The 17,067-nt window shown below is 43.3% G+C and overlaps 1 pseudogene; it reads right to left on the minus strand.

The window, feature by feature from the left end:
* LOC101546233 (acyl-CoA 6-desaturase-like) overlaps nt 1–16,602 on the minus strand; it is a 51,647-nt pseudogene extending 35,045 nt beyond the window's left edge.
* Nucleotides 16,603–17,067: the final 465 nt, after the last annotated feature.

The raw sequence follows: 17,067 nt of genomic DNA on the forward strand, positions 1-17,067 counted from the left end.
CTCACATCATCCAAACTTTAACAACATGTTGGTGATATCCTGTAGGATGTCTTAATGGCTCCTGCCAAAATAGAACAATCTCCACACTGTTTTCTATATGAACACTTTTGTAAGCATGTTAAGCAGCTCTTCATAACAAACAATACAAAATATATTCTTTCGTTTGTGTTTTGGGATAGGGTTTGGGGCTTGGAATGGAAACATCCCGAATTTGGTGGTGGGAAGGTGTAATGGTGGTAGGATTGGTGTTTGAATATTGAATGTAATCAAACATTGTGAACTAACTTATAAAATTAAAAAAAAATTTAAAAAGTAATGTGGAGTTCATGCCTACTTCAATCAGCTTAATCAATGACTGAATAAATAGCAGTGCTCCTACATTAAAATTTTTTTTAAAAATTGAGTATCCATGAGATAGACCATTACAAAGCTAATTATAATTGGTTTTAAGTCATACAATGGTCTAGCGCCATCCCTCCATCAGTGTACATTTCTCAGCATCATTGACCCCTGTTTCCCTCCCACCATCACCCAACACCTCACGTCCACCTCCAGCCTCCCTCTGTGGGAGGCACATTCCTTCTTGCTCTCTCTCCTTTTCCTTTTGTGCATTATGGTTTGCAATATAGTTGCTAAGAGGTCATAGTGTTTGTTCAGGGAATTCCATATTTTTATTGGGACAGTAAGACTGTAGAAATTTTTTAACTGAGTGAAAGCTTTGGTGTATGGATGTTACTGCTGAGGCTTCCAGAACTACAGGGAGGTGGGGGGAAGTAGCCCATCCCAACCCCAAGAAAGCCTGAAGATTTCAGTCACAAAACCCATATACCAAAATTTCAGCAGATTATGTCTCAATGAGATCCAACCTAAGATGGCAGAATCAAGGCGGGGGTATGGTGGCGATTTTGGATTGTGGAAGCAAGTGGCTGCTGGGGACTCTGCTTGGGTGGGCACCAGGCCAACCCATCCCCACTCCAATTTACCCCTGTCGGTTCAGCCAAGTTAAGGTTCAAGCATAACTGTGCTTTTGATCTCTTTCGAGATTCATTTGTGGGTCTTTGGAGCAAGGCTGGTAGAAGAGCTTACATGATGACACTGGAGTCAGTTGGTGGGGGTTACTGCCAGTGCTTCCAGGAATACTGGGAGGTGGGGTGAGGTAGCCCACCCCAACTCTGAGAAAGCCTTGAGATTTCAGTCACAAAACCACATACTAGAATTTTCAGCAGATTGTATCTTGGTGAGGTCTGTCCTGAGACAGTAGAATCAGGCCAGAGGTATGGCAACAATTTTGGATCGTGGAAGCAAGTGGCTGCCAGGGGCTCTGCTTGGGTGAGCTCCAGGCTGACCCACCCCACTCTGATTTACCCCAGTCTGTTCAGCCATGCACAGATCTGAGATTAATTGTGGCTTTTGATCTCTTTCCAGATTTATTTATGGGTCTCTGAAATAAGGCCAATAAATGAGCTTGTATAGCTGAGCCAGAAGTGGTTTGTGGGTGTGGCTCCCACATACCTAACTTTTGGCTGTTTAATTTCTTGGTAAACTTTATCCCAAGTTGTTGGGGTTCAGCCAAAGGCACAGCGGCAATTTTGGGGTATCAGGAAGCCAGAAGGCACCATCAGGTTGCTGATGCACTTGCCCTGCAGGTACAGGTTGACCTGCTGGCATCACCATACCCTCCAAATGGGTGAATATATGAACAGAAATTTCTTCAAGGAAGGAATACAGATTGCCAAAAGATATGTGAAAAATAATCTCATCATCAGAGAAATCAAATCAAAACAATGAAACATTATCTCATAGCACATCGCGAGAGCAAAACCAAGCAGTGTTGGTGTGGAATTCTCACTTAATGTTGGTGGGAATATTGACTGGTCCAGTTTCTTTGTTTTTGTTTTGGGGCCATAACTGGTAGTGCTCAGGTCTTACTTCTGACTCTCAGGGATCACTATTGGCAGTGTTCAGGAGGCTATATGGGGTGCCAGGAATTGAACCATATGCAAGGCAAATGCCTGACCAGCTGTGTTATTAACCCTGGGTCCAGCCTTTTTAGAGAGTAATATGGACACTCATCAAAAAACTAGTAATTGAGATGTCCCCTATGACCAGGCAATTTTACATCTTGGCCCCAAAACTATTCAAAATGGACATTTGCACTTCCAAGTTCGTTGCAGCACTATTCACAGTAGCCAAAATCTGGAAACAACCTGACTGTTCAGGAATAGATGACAGGATAAAGAAACTATGGCATATATAGACAATGGAATACTATTTGGCATAATAAAAGAAATTATGGAATTTGTGCTACATGAATGAATCTGGAGAGCATCAAAATCAGTCTGATGTTCTCATTAAAGTTGGCTAGAAGGAGAGGACAAACACACACTCTCATTTGCAGGATGTAAAGAAACATAGCTGGGAATAAAAAGTGCCCAAAGGCAACAGAAATCGAGAGCTGGTCTACCACATACAGGGAGGTGGGAGGGTGTAGGATAACATGTGATTTGTCCTTTTATCCTTGCTGCAGGGAACTTAGTTTACCTTAAAGCAATGTCCTTTCTGTATGGACACAGGAAGACAGTTAATAGTATGCTTTGTAATTTGGGAGCTGATTGACTCCAATAATATTTACTCCTGGGCATCTGCTTTCTCAAATCAGTTGCCCTTAGTTCCTAGCATCCCAAAATAAGGGTCCCGATGAGGGACAGAATGGACCCAGGGCAAGCTGTGAGCTACCCTGGCATCAAAATGGACCAGGTCAAAGCGCCACAATACTCAACTATAAGTTGAGTATGGTATTAACTATGAGCATGGTCATAGACAAATGCTGTCATGATCAAAAAGTAACAACGAGACTAGGACCCTGATGGAGTTAGGAAGACTAACCTGGCCTGAGGACTGTTGTCCGGAATAGATAGTGAATGTTCTCAGGAAGAACCAAAGTCTGATATATCTCTTACTGTGCTCATACAGAATGACATTGCTAGAAATATTAGAAGTAAATTTACTATAAATATTTAAGTGGATTACTAGCTGAGGAAGGAAGAAAGGGACACACCCCTGTTTGGATCCCACCCTTGAACAATCTCCTAGTAATCTGGAGTAATCTCCTTAGATGAGATTTTGTTAATCTCCTGGAGAAATGGTCTTATCCTTCTTTGTTGATTTGTTAATATTCAACCCACCTTTTGTTACCACCCTATGTAATTGCTATATAAACTAATACTGTAAGCGGGAGAGGGGGCAGAGGCAACACAGAAAGGCAGAGGTAAGACAGATCAAGGAGAAGAAACAGAAGTGGAGAGAGAAGATACAGAAGCAATAGAGAAAACACAGAAGCAGAGACAGAGAGGTCGGGAGAGACCAGAGGAGAGACTACAGAGACAGAGACAGAGAGACAGAGAGACAGACAAAAAGAGAGCACAGCAGCACACACAGAAGCAGAGCACAAGGAGGAGCCATCCCAATTTGGTCCATACACAGCAGTTTGAAAGCACTGAACATGAGCGGGGAGAGAGAGAGAGAGAGAGAGAGAGAGAGAGAGAGAGAGAGAGAGAGAGAGAGAGAGAGAGAGAGAGAGCAGCGCCCCTGAGAACAACACAATACAACACACACATCATCAACCCCTCAAGCGCGCGTCTTTGTAATTTTTTACAGGAAGGAATAGGGCCAAGGGTGCACGTGGAAACAATGGAGGGAAGCGTGAACTCTGATAGAGGGTGCAGTGCTGAAATGTTTTACGCACGAAATCCTACAACTAACAGTTTTGTAAATCGTGGTGCTTAAAATGAAATAAAATAATGTAGAACATGATTATAAATAATACATTTTCTGTGGCATTTAAAAAATTTAATACACGAAGATATAAACATGGTATCCTATTACTATCTAAAAAATAGTCCATACCCCAACATTTTAATTCCTTCTTATGTGAATCATGTTAATCCTACTGGATGCAGACATACTCAGGGGTCCAAGTTCCCAATGTCTTTTTTTTCTTTACTATTTTTATTGAGGAACTGTGATTTACAGTACTGTTAATCGTACTTTTCACACTTACATCATTCCGATACCACCTCACCACCAAAATGCGTACTTCTTTTTAGCAGCGTCCTGAGGGTCCGTTGCAGTCATCCCAAATCCCAGATAAGCTCAGTTCTGTACACAATATGTCTAGTTACAATACCTTTGGACAGTTGTTCCCTTAACAATGTAGCAAAATATCCATCTTTCATGGGAATATAACAATTCGTTACACCCTGGCTGAACAATAAAATGCACATTTTGAACTCAAGAATAAGTAGAGTTCAAAACTCCCAGAGGCAGTATCCATTCAAATCATGAGAAAATGCAAGTTGAAATAAAACAAATTTTTCCTTAATACTAATATACATTTTTCACTATAGTTTAGGTAATATAGTTACACTCTTGTTCGCCCTTATTATTTTCTGATTCCTTTTGGGAGTGAGGAATTTAAGCCACAACCGGTATTGGTTAGGGTTTACTCTTGACTCTGTGCTCTGGGATCTTCTTGGTGATACTACCAGGGTGGTATGTCGATGGGGTCGTTGGATTTTTTTTTTGTTTTTTATTTTTGCAAGTGCATTATTGATCTTTGATATCAGCCCTTTATCTGATGTATTGTGTGAAATTAATTCTCCCAATCAGTAGTGTGTATTTTATATTATGGCTTGATTTTCTTTCACTGTTCTTTTAAATTTGATGTAGTCTCATTTGGTTTTGTTTGTTTTTTGCAATTGTGGTCATCTTGCTGAAGAATCCTCTGCAGTCAATTTCTAGAGAGTTCTGCCAGTTTTATTCAATGCACTTTATGGATTCTGGTTTAATCTTGAGATCTTCAATTCACTTTGAGTTTACTTTTGTGAATGGTGTGTGGTACAGTTCTAATTTCATTTTTTTTTCACATGTAGCTATTCACTTTTCCCAACACTATTTGTTGAAGAAATTTTCTTCGCTCCACTTAATATACTAAACTCTTTTGTCATATATTAGCTGACCATAAAGAAATTTTCTTTGCTCCGCTTAATATACTAAACTCTTTTGTCATATATTAGCTGACCATAAAAGTGTTGAACTCGGGACTCTCAATTCTGTTCCATTCTCAGTTCTGTCTCCAGGTGCATCTTTATTCTGATACAAAACAATTATGATGATGATGATGATGATGATAGCTTTGTAGTATCATTCAAAATTGGGAAGTGCAGTACCTCCCATCTTTTTTTTATCCTTTCTTAGGACTGCTTTAGCAGTTGAGGGAGTTTAATGGTTTCATACAAACTTTAGTAGAGTTTATTCCATGTCTTTGAAAAACATCATTAAAATTTAAAGGGTATTAAATCTGTATTGTAATTTGGGTAAAACAGTCATTTTGACAATGTCGATTTCCCCAATCCATTTATTGGTGTTGTCTTCTACTTCTCTTAGCACTGATTTATACTTTCCACTATATAAGCTTTCACCTTCCTTGTTAAGTTGATTCCTAGTAGGTGGGACAACTATTTTGAAAATGACAAATCTTTTAAATTTCTTATTCTTCTAGTTTATTTTTTATGTACAGGAATGCCACGGATTTTTGTGTATTAATTTGTAACCTGCTACTTTACTGTATTGTTTTATTTCTAGGAGGTGTTTTTGTGGACTCTTTTTTAAATATTATAACACAATAATTTACCAAGTTGTTCATTATACGGTTGTCTCAAACATTCAATTTTCCATTACCAATCCCACCACCAGTGTAACCTTCCTCCACTGGCGCATTTCTCCAGTCCTACCAACCCCAAGCCTGCTCCCTTAGCAGGCAAGACCAAATTTACCTTATATTGCTTGTTACAACACAAAGGCAAATGAAATTATCAAAAATTAGATAAATATAAGTCAATTTATGGTAATTGTTATTATATTTCAAAATGGTGTTACTGAAGTCGTTGGCTGGGGCTTTAGGGGCTGATAGGAGCTAGCTGGACTATCCATGAAATTGTGTATGGTTCCTTTGAGTTTGAGTGAGAGCTTAGCCAGATAGAGTATTCTTGGTGAGGCATTCATTTCATTGAGTTTTTCGCTATATCCCACCATTGTCTTCTGGCTTGGAGGGTTTCCTCTGAAAAGTCTGCTGTGAATCTAAGGGGTGCTCCTTTGTATGTAATTTCCTTTTTTGACCTTGCTGCTTGCAGTATTGTTTCCCTATCCATGGCATCCATCATTCTGACTATGATATGTCTTGGAGACTTTTTATTAGGGTCTCTTCTAGCTGGCACCATTCAGGCTCCTAGGATCTGGATGTCTGCATTATCCAGCTCTGGGAACTTTTCAGCAATGACTTCTTTAACTGTGGCTTTTTCATTAGGGTTGCCTCCCTGTCCTTCCAAAACTCCGATGATTCTTATGTTATTTCTCTTGGAATCAACCCCTAAGTCTCTGATTCGCCTTAGAGCTATTTTGAGGTCTTTTCCCATTGTTTGTTGTAGCCTGTGGGCTTTCTGCTGCTCATCTTCAAGCTCACTGATTCTATCTTCAGCTGTAGCCAACTGTTGAGGGCTCCCACTGTGTTTTTTATTTCATCTACCAAGTCTTTTATTTGTGACATTTCTGAATGTAGCTTTCCTATTTCTGCTCTCATTTCTTCCCGTATTTTCTTCACTGACTGCTCCACTGTTTCTTTAAGTTCTATGAACATTCTCAGCATTTCTTCTCTGAATTCTTTATCAGGGAGATCATAATTGTGGGAAACCCCTGCTGAGACTTCTGGACTCTTTTCTTCATTCTCTTCTTGCTGTGGGGATTTGCGCTGTTTCTTCATGCTGTCGCAGTTGTATAGAGATGGGACCTTCCAGTTTACTAGAGCTGTTCTCTCTTTGTGAGGTTTCTGGTGAAGGTTCGGAGGATGTGTTCTTTTACACTGGGCTTGTATATCTTCCTGTGCTCAACGGTAATCTGGTAGATATGTGCTCACTAATATTTTGGTGCAATTGGAGTAGGCTAGTGGCTTATTTGCCTTTTCTGTTTGAGGTAGCTGGGGAGATCTCTACAGAGTTAGGAATGGGGATTGAGATGTCAAGTATACTAAAAGAGGGGAAAATAATTGCTGAAGCCCCCGGAGACCATGGCCCCTGCATGAAGGCCACACCTGCTACCACAGAGGCCATGCCCCCTTCTGGCCCCGAATGACTGGGGCTGGCCCACCTGGATGGAGAAGCAGGAAGTGCAGGGTCTGCTGCTGCGACTGGGAGCCGAAGGTCCCAGATCTGGGCTGACAATGATGTAGGCAGGTAGGTAGGGAAAGGCCCCTGGCAAAGAAACTTAGATCACCAAAGTCTCCGGGGAGGAGAATCCTGAGACTGACCCACCCTGTAGACACAGGAACTGCACCGCACTCGATAAGACCTTCAACAGACTCTGAGGATAATAGACCCCCACCCTGTGAAACCGCACCTGATAAGACCTTCAACTGACTCTGAGGATAATAGACCCCTCCCCAGGAGGTTCCCCGAAGAAGGCTATCACCACTCCCAACCTCCCTGGTAACCTTAGCAACGGACTTTTACCTGGAAAGAAGCCCCCACGTGGGGGCAGGTTGGAGAAACCCTATAAAGGCCACCTTGAACAAAGGAAGTGCGCGCATATGCTGCCTGAGCCCATGTGCTGCGTGTGCCCATGTGGCCGAGCACATGTGTCGCCCGCATCTCCCCCCTTGAGATGTGTACTTTCATGCTTTCATGTCCAGTGCTAGGGTGTGTGTAGAGCTCCCTCCATCTTTGGAGGAGCCCGCGTTCTTTCTTGAGTGCGTTACTCCTACTGCTTTTTCCTTTTCCACTTATCTCTTCCTCCTTCCCTAAGACCTTCTAAATAAAGTCTGTTACTTCACTGCTTGTCTACTCCTGAAATTCTTTTCCGAGAGCGAGACAAGAACCCAGTAACCCTGGGTCTCGGGTGTTTGAGGCGTTGGAGAGAAAGTGACCGTCTTTCTCCTCCCCGCTTCACGAAAGTCACCTGTGGGGCCCACAGACGTCAACAATACTGAGAAATTTGGAGGTGTTGCTGGGCTGCATAAGCAGAACTCCAAGAGCTATGGGGCTGTAACAACTGGGTGTCTTGGAAGCTTGATGAAGTCCAGCTGTGGAGCTGGGCTGTTACTATGTTGGAGGATGACCAGTGTGGCTATGGGCTGCTGTGCCTTTGGTCAGAGAGGGGAATCTGTCCCCTGACTCCCATCCCCCACTTCCCATCCCCATCCCGAGAAGGCCCCAGAGTTTTCAGCCAGGACCTCTCTACCTGGGAAAATTCAGCTACATCATATTCTCTTTGAGGTCCATTGTGGAGTTAGTTCAGTAGAATATTTGGGGTTTTCAATGTATAGTACCATGTCATCTATATATATAGTGGTAGTCTGACTTCTTTGTTTCCAATTTGGATCCCTTTGTTAGTTTCAAAACCATGTTGAATAGAAAAAAAATCCATTCTCACTTATGTGAGATTGTGAGATGATGAGATAAAACTCATCTTAAGCTTTCTGATTCGATGGATATTGGTTCTGATCTTTGTAGGTACAGTGGTCTTCATGGTTTCCACCTGGCCTCTTGATAGTTACAGCATCAAGCTGGAGAGGATGGACTGGTGCTGAACGTCTTTTCACAGCCTACAAGGGAGTCAGGTACATTGTTGGTGTTAAGGAACGATAGAGCTGAATATCCGAACTGCAGATTCAACAGTACTGAAATTATGAGACCCAAACTTTAACAATCGAACTTAAAAAGGTGCCAGTCAAGATGCAGGCTGAGGATGAGGTGGGGTAGGGAGGAAACCTGAGAAGACTGGTGGAGGGAAGTTGATACTGGTGGTTGTAAAAAACTACACACGCCAAAGGGTGTGTGCACGAGGGCTCTCCGGGTGGTTCTGTCTCACCGCCCACATTCAGTGCTCTGGATCTGCTGTGTATGGGCTGAATCGGGAAGGCTGTTGGTCAGGGACAGGTGAAGGAAGAACGAAGACCAAGCTGGTTGCTGATTAATTACCGTTTATTCAATCTTCAGTCTCTCTCATCTCACACACTCTTCCTTCCAAGCTCCTTCTGGATTCTCCTCCTCTGGATTCTGTTCTTACCAGTCTCTCCCCCTACTTGTCTCTCTCCACTTTGCCTTCTAGGCTACACACAGTCAGGTAGCAAAATCAACATAAAAAAGCCCTTCCTGAGTGCCAACAGGCAAAATACCTTTTAATGTGTTTTTCTCCTTTCCTTAGTCCAAACACTCATTAACATCTTAATACTAGTTATTTTTGTATGGACACAGTAAGAGATACATTGAGGCTTGTAGGGCAGCTCTCCTGGAAACATCTTGCAGACTCAGACTACAGCACTCAGGCCAGATTAATCATTCCTAAGCCTAGCAGGGTCCGAATCTAGTGATTAGTTTTTGGATCATGACAGCATTTGTCCATGACCAAGCTCTTAACTTATAGTTAAGTATTAGGCACTTTGGCCAGGCCTATCTCGATGCCAGGGTAGCACATAACTCACCGCTTGCCCTGGGTCTGTTTCGTCCCTCATCGGGACCCTGCTTTTGGGGGTGCTAGGAAGTAAGGGCAGCTGAGGCTTAGGTTGAGAGAACAGATGCCCAGGAGGAAAATATCATGCAGAATCAAATGATTCCCAGGTTACAAAAGCATAGCATTTGCTACAGTCTTCCTGTGCCCATGAAAAGGACATGGCTCTGAATAAACTATGCAAAAGACTCAAGGAGAAGAGAAAAACAATATTTACAAAATCAACAGCACACAAAGAAAGAAGTTACAAATAAACACAGGAATGGGAGCACTGTGATGGGAGTAACCAAAAACCTAAACCTGAGGCCATGTTATCCTACAGGTGGTGGGATCAGTGCAGGGACATTATATGTCTAAAACTTAACTATGAATAACTTTGTAAATCACTGTGTCTTAATAAAATTAAAATTATAGATTCATTTTTTCTGTTAATATATTCACTGTGGAACTTTATATATAAATGAATGCTTTATTGTTGGATATTAATCCTAAGCATTTTAGGCTTCATCAGTGAATTGCTCCTTTTTAGTTAAACCTTTTAGTTTAACCTTTCCTTTGTATTTTATCTCTCATTGTCACAGTTCCCCCAAGACATTCTTGATTACTTTAAGCCAAGACTTCCTGATAATTCTGTGCTTTGTATTTGAAGAGCTTTATATTCGTACCTGTTTTTCTATTTCCCCTATAGCCTTTTTATATTTTACCATAGAGCAATGTTCTTTGGTTAAACACAGAAAGACCATTAATTCTATGCTCCTAATATTTGGGAGTTGATTGACTCTGAAATAAATCTACTTCTGGGCATAATTACTTGGTCAGTTGCTACAGTTCCTACCACCCTGAAAGGGAAGTCCTGCCGTGGGACTGGGATGAACCCGGGGCGAATGGCAAAGCTACCCCAGCATCGAAATGGGACAGTATAGAAAACAAAAATGCATGGTCTTGATGCAAGCTGTTATCACTTAAGAGATAGGACCACAGGACCCTCATGGGGAAGGGCGAACTGAACTGGCCTGAGGACTTAGTGTGGGATTTAGGGTAAAAACCTTGCTTGCTCTCAGAGCCCAGAGGACTAAGGGTTGAAATCTTTGTCTCTTACTGTGTTTATCCAAACAACTCCAAGTATTGATAGCATATACAATTAGAGGGAAAGATAAAAGCAATGTAGATGTCCCTGGGAGACAGAGTGTCTCCTTACTTTAATCTCCCCAAAAGAGAATTTCCTACATTTTATTTATGTAAAAGATCTATGTAAATTGCCAGGTGTCTTACCTATGTAAATGATCAATCACACCTATGTCCTTACCTCAACCTCCCTTCAGATATTCTATAAGTATGCTAACAACTCTGCATTAAAGGGGCCACTTTCACCACCAGGCTGTGGTCCCCCGTCTCTCTGTCTATGTTGGGGAGACCTGGGAGACAGGAGGCTCTGGGTCACCCAATGCACACACATCGCAGCAGCAGCACTTGCACATTATTTTGTGAACTCACACTCCATTATTATTTTATTTACATAATTTTTATTAAAAGCACTGTGAATTAGTTAATGAACTTTCATACATACAATCTACTCCTGGGCATAATTACTCGGTCATAATTACTTGACTCAGGCTTCAGTTGCTACAGTTTCTAACACCCCAAAAGGGAGGTCCTGCCTTAAGCAGATACCTGGTATCTGCTTTCTTCCACCATTAAAATAGGTTCATTTTGTGGGCTATTTCATACCAGTAAGAAACACATATATAGGGCTCCTGAACGGCCATGATCCCAGAGGTACACAAACCAATCTCGGAACCCAGCGGCTTTTGGCAAAAATCCCTCCAGACTTATTACTAAAGTATCAGAAATCCAAAATCGCTCAGCCACTATCACTGCTGTGCAACATCATATGCTCTTCATAATCAGCAATAGAAAACAAATTATATCATGATGCCTTTTTGTCAGGTCTGATTCTTGGAGAAAATTCCAAATAGTAATGGTGGGTCTTTTGTTGAAATATTGAATATAATCAAAGTAGAGAGAGTAAAGTGGAAATCATCTGCCACACAGGCAGGGGTACGGGTGGGATGGGGGGTATACTGGGGTTCTTGGTGGTGGAAAATGTGCACTGGTGAAGGGATGGGTGTTTGATCATTGTATGACTGAGACTTAAACTTGGAAGCTTTGTAACTGTTTTCATGGTGATTCAATAAATAAAAAATTTTAAAAAGAAACACATTATGTTTTAGATATATACATATGTCAGTCTGGTACTGGGGGGCAGCCACAGCAAGGCCTGGTGCAGTGTCATGTTCTTTGCTACCTGCTGGTTTTCTTTTGCTACCAGAGAGTCTCTTGCCCTCATGCCTGGCTGTCTTCTCCGGGGCCCCTCAGAGGAGATGGGCTCCAGCTTCTCTCCCTGCCCCGAGCAGAGCTCCTGGCAGCCAAAGACCTCCGGAACCTAGCCACAGCCATGCTCAAGGCCCCTTTCCACACATTCGGACAAGCCTCATGCATGAAGGTACCAGCAGAGGAACCCAGGTGTGTGTACTTCCATCAACAACCAACATCCAGAGATTTAAAAGCAAGCTCCCAGAAGCGATATCTTATAACCTACTTCTCCCTGTGGGAGAAACTAGCAAGCTACTGAGAGTTTCCTGCCCACATGGGAAAGCTTCGCAAACTTCCCATGGTGTATTCATATGCCAAAGTCAGTAACAAGCTGGATCTCATTCCCCTGACCCTGAAAGAGCCTCCAATGTGGCATCATTGTGAAGGCCAAGTAGAGAGAGGCTTCTAAAATCTCAGGGACAGGACGAATGGAGAGGTTACTGAGACCACTTGAGAAATTCGATGATCAACGGGATTTTGTGATCATTATTGTGATCGTGATATATACATATGTAACATATGTATGTATATATGTATATATATGCACTATGTATATATAAAGAACTAGGGCACCAGAGCAATAGTACAACAGGTAAGGCATTTGCCTTTCACAGTGCTGACCTGAGTTCAATCCCTGGCATCCCATATGGTCCACAAGCACCACCAGGAGTAATTCCTGAGTGCAGAGCTAGGAGTAACCCCTGAGCATCACTGGGTGTGACCCCCAACCCAAACATACAAACAGAAATAAACTTTTTAAAAAATGGAAAAAAATCTGTGTTGGTGTTGATGTAGTGAAAAAGGAGCTCTCATCCAATGCAGGTAGAAAAATTATCTGGTTCAACCCCTATGGAAAACAGTATGGAGATTTTCAGAAAAGTAAGAAGTAAGTTTCCATATGACCCAAAAATTTCACTTCTTGGTATCTACCCCACAAGACATAAACACATTTATCTGAAAGGACATATGCACACTATTATTATTATTTTTTTTTTTAATTTTATTGAATCACCATGTGGAGGGTTACATAGTTCTCAGGATTATGTCGGTTATACAGTTCTCAAACACCCTTCACTTCACCAGTGCCCATCTTCCATCACCAACCCCCCCAGTATACCTGCCGCCCCCTCCCACCTCCCCAGTCCCAACCCTTGCACATGATATGTTTCACTTCGTTTACGCCTTATTTCGATTACATTCCATGTTTCAACACACAACTCACTACCGTTGTTGGGGTTTCCCCCAAAAAAGAAAAGCAGTCCTATTGCCAAGGAGGCATTTGATAGTTCTCCATTGCTAAGAATATAGAGATATTAAGTCCCGCTGTTTGTTACATAGTTTTTCTTTTTCCCCCTTGCCCCGCGCCACCGAGTTCACGCCTGTTTTAGTAATCGCCACGCTGCCTGACAAGGGAAAAAAAAACCGAAAAGGATGGTTATTTCCCGTCATCAGCAGGCGTGGGGCTCTGGCTTAGTTGATAGACTTGTAGAGTATCTGCAAGCAGTCTCTGGAACCGACGGTCTTGCGCTGGTGTCGGCTCCGGCTCGAGATTCCACCAGCGTCCCGCTGTTCCTTGTACATAATTTTCCCCCTTATATCCCATTCCCACGCCACCAGGTCTGTTTGCTTAATGGACATCACACTGTAGTTGATGACACACCGCGTTTCTTCCCGAGAAAGAAGAAAATTTCTTCTCAGCCGGCGTGGGGATATAGCTTAGTTCAGTCTAGTGAGATGGCTACCACTTTGATTGCCTTCAATATTTCAGCAACAGACTTACTATTAGGATCTCCCACAAAAGTCCGCCCCATTAGAAAGGAACCATTACATATTGCTCATATTAAGATGACATTAAGTCGCGCGGCCGCTGCCGCGGCCGCGCGGTTTTGGGTTTCTGTATAAAGTCCAGGGAAAGTACAACCAGAAATAACATCACTATAAACTTTTACCCTTTTATGGTGCTCATAAGATGGAGAAACCTAGAGAGAGGCTCGGCGTCTCCGTTTTGCGCTCAGGAAAACCGCGGCCCCTGCGCTGTGCTCAGGAGGGAGGAGTTGAGAGAGAGACAGGTTAAAAGAATTGGGGGATGCCCGGGTCCCACAGCTTCAGCACGCCGTGGGGTCTCTGGTCCCATGCCGGAATTAGTTCAGTGGGCTGCTTGGGGTCCGAGGGCGCTCCCTCGGGCCCCTCCATCATGCTCCTTCCACAGCCGGGTCCAAAAGGAAGCACACGTGGGGGAGGTGGGTTTAAGTATCTAACTGCGGTGGGTGGGGGTCGCCGCCCCCGCCCCCTGGGGACTCCCGCAAGCGCGCTCACGTCCTGTTTTGGCTGAATCGGCGTCTCCGTTTTGCGCTCAGGAAAACCGCGGCCCCTGCGCTGTGCTCAGGAGGGAGGAGTTGAGAGAGAGACAGGTTAAAAGAATTGGGGGATGCCCGGGTCCCACAGCTTCAGCACGCCGTGGGGTCTCTGGTCCCATGCCGGAATTAGTTCAGTGGGCTGCTTGGGGTCCGAGGGCGCTCCCTCGGGCCCCTCCATCATGCTCCTTCCACAGCCGGGTCCAAAAAAAGCGCACACTATTATTTATACATCATGTGTATAAAGGGCAGGAGTCGGGAACCTCAGGCGTACTGGCAGTATAGAGGTGTGGTATGTATGGAGATCTAAACCACAGAGCTAGAAATACTACCAGCTTCAAAACTATGATCATTCAACTTAAAAATTGTGCCTTCAAATCTTCAAAAACAAAACCACTGACCATGCAAGTTCAAACAAAGATAAACAAATGGGACTACATTAAACTAAGAAGCTTCTGCACCTCAAAGGAAACGGTGACCAAGATAAAGACAGCGACAAAATGGGAGAAATTATTTAGCCAGTATTCATCTAATAAGGGATTAATATAAAAATATATAAGGCACTTGTAGAATTTATAAGAACAAGAAAAAGCATCCAACTCCATCAAAAAATGGGAAGAGGAGGGGCTGGAGTGATAGCACAGTGGGTAGGGCATTTGCCTTGCACGTGGCCGACCCGGGTTTGATTCCCAGCACCCCATATGGTCCCCTGAGCACGGCCAGGGGTAATTTCTGAGTGTAGAGCCAGGAGTGACCCCTGAACGTCGCTGAGTGTGACCCAAAAAGCAAAAAAAAAAGTGGGAAGAAGAAATGAACAGAAACTTCCTCAAAGAAAAAATACAAATGGCCAAAAGACATATGAAAAAAATGCCCTACATTACTAATCAAGAGTGATGCAATGCAAAGCAACAATGAGATGTCACCTCACATCACAGAGACTGGCACACATCAAAAAGAACTAAAAACAATCAGAGCTGGTGTGGATACAGGGAGAATGGGACTTTCATTCATTGTTGGTATGAATGCTGACTGATTCAGCCTTTTTGGAAAACTATACGAGAATTCCTCAAAAAACTAGAAACTGACCTTCCATATCACCCAGTGACATGGGAGGTGACAAAGGGTAGGGAATATACCCTAAGAGACTGAAAACACAATGTAGAAAAATAATCACACTTCTATATTGATTGCAGCACTATTCACAATAGCCAGAATCTGGAAACAACCCTAGTTCCCCAGAACAGACGACTGGATAAACTATGGCACATCTATATAATGGAATAAATACTGTGTAGCCACCAGGAAAAATGAAGTCATGAAGTTTGTTTATAGATGGACGGACATGGAGAGTATCAGCTGAGAGGAAGGAATCAGAAGGAGAGGACAGCATAGATTGATTGCAGTCATTTGTGGCATATAAAAAACAGTATGAAAGTAATACTCAAGGACAGTAGAAACAAGGCCAGGAGGACTGACCATGGTTGGAAGCTTGCCACAGATAGGGGCAAGAGGAGGGCAGTTAGGACAGAGAAGAGACCACTATGACAGTGATAGTTGGAAATGATCACTCTGGATAAGAACTGAGTGCTAAAAGGAGGTAAAGGGGTATGCTTAATAACCTTTCAGTGCCTATACTGCAAACCAAATGTCCAAAAGGAAAGAGAGAGGGAGAGAGAGAGAGAGAGAGAGAGAGAGAGAGAGAGACACGGACAGACAGACTGAGACAAAGACTGGGAGGGAGGGAGGGAGGGAGGGAGGGAGGGAGGGAGGGAGGGAGGGAGGGAGGGAAAGACAGAGAGACAGAGAGAGGGAGAGAAAGAGAGAGAGAAAGAGAGAGAAAGAGAGAGAGAGAGAGAGAAGTGTCTGCCATAGAGCCAGGGTGAGGCATGGGGTAGGTGGAAGCAGGAGGCAAGCTGGGGACATTGGTAGTGGGACACTGGTGGAAGGATGGGTGTCTGAACATTATATGACTGAAACCCAATCATGAACACTTTGTAACAGTGTATCTCATCATGTATCTCATGATGAGTCAATTAAAAAACAACAAACAGAAGGGGGTATTGTGAGTTTTCACAATGCTGCAAGAGGATAAATGATAAAAAGTGAAAGGGTTGAGATGGTGGGCCCGCGCACAGATAGGATGCGGCGGTGGTGTTCAGCGGCTGAGAGCCACCTCTCCAGTCTCTTCCAGTCTGCAGGTGAAGGACAGGCCAACAGGAACCGAGCCCCGGGATGGTCCTCTCCAGTGTCATCCGATCTCTCCCTTTACGGCGCAGTAATAGTCGTCGTTTTGGCCGTAGTCCCGGTCATCAATCATCCTAGTCTCCTTGGAGACCTCAAAATCTCCAAAGTCTCAGTTCTCCTCCTCGTCTTCAGTGTCTCATCGTCAACCTTCTGTCCTCAATGTTTAGTCCTCAGCGTCTAGTCCTCAGCATCTAGTCTTCGTCTCTTCATTGTCTCCAGTCTTCAGTCTCTTTTCTTACTCCATCGTGGTCAGACTCCTCTGGTCCTCCTCAGTGGTCTCTGCCATTGTCCTCAGACTGTCATTGTCTTCTGCCCCCAGCCCCTTACAGCACAGTTCTATAGGAATCATGTAGGATGGGGATTCAAAGGTGGGGTTGAACATTAACAAATCAACAAAGAGAGGTAAGGACCACTCCTTCTCAAGGACAAAATCTCATCTAAGGAGATTACTCAAGATTACTAGGAGATCCCAAGGGCGGGATTCCATCCAGGGTGTGTTGCTTTTACCTCAGCTAGTAATCCACTTAAACAGTCACAG

Source organism: Sorex araneus, chromosome 2 (genome assembly GCF_027595985.1).
Source record: "Sorex araneus isolate mSorAra2 chromosome 2, mSorAra2.pri, whole genome shotgun sequence".
In the NCBI taxonomy this organism is placed as follows: Eukaryota; Metazoa; Chordata; class Mammalia; order Eulipotyphla; family Soricidae; genus Sorex; species Sorex araneus.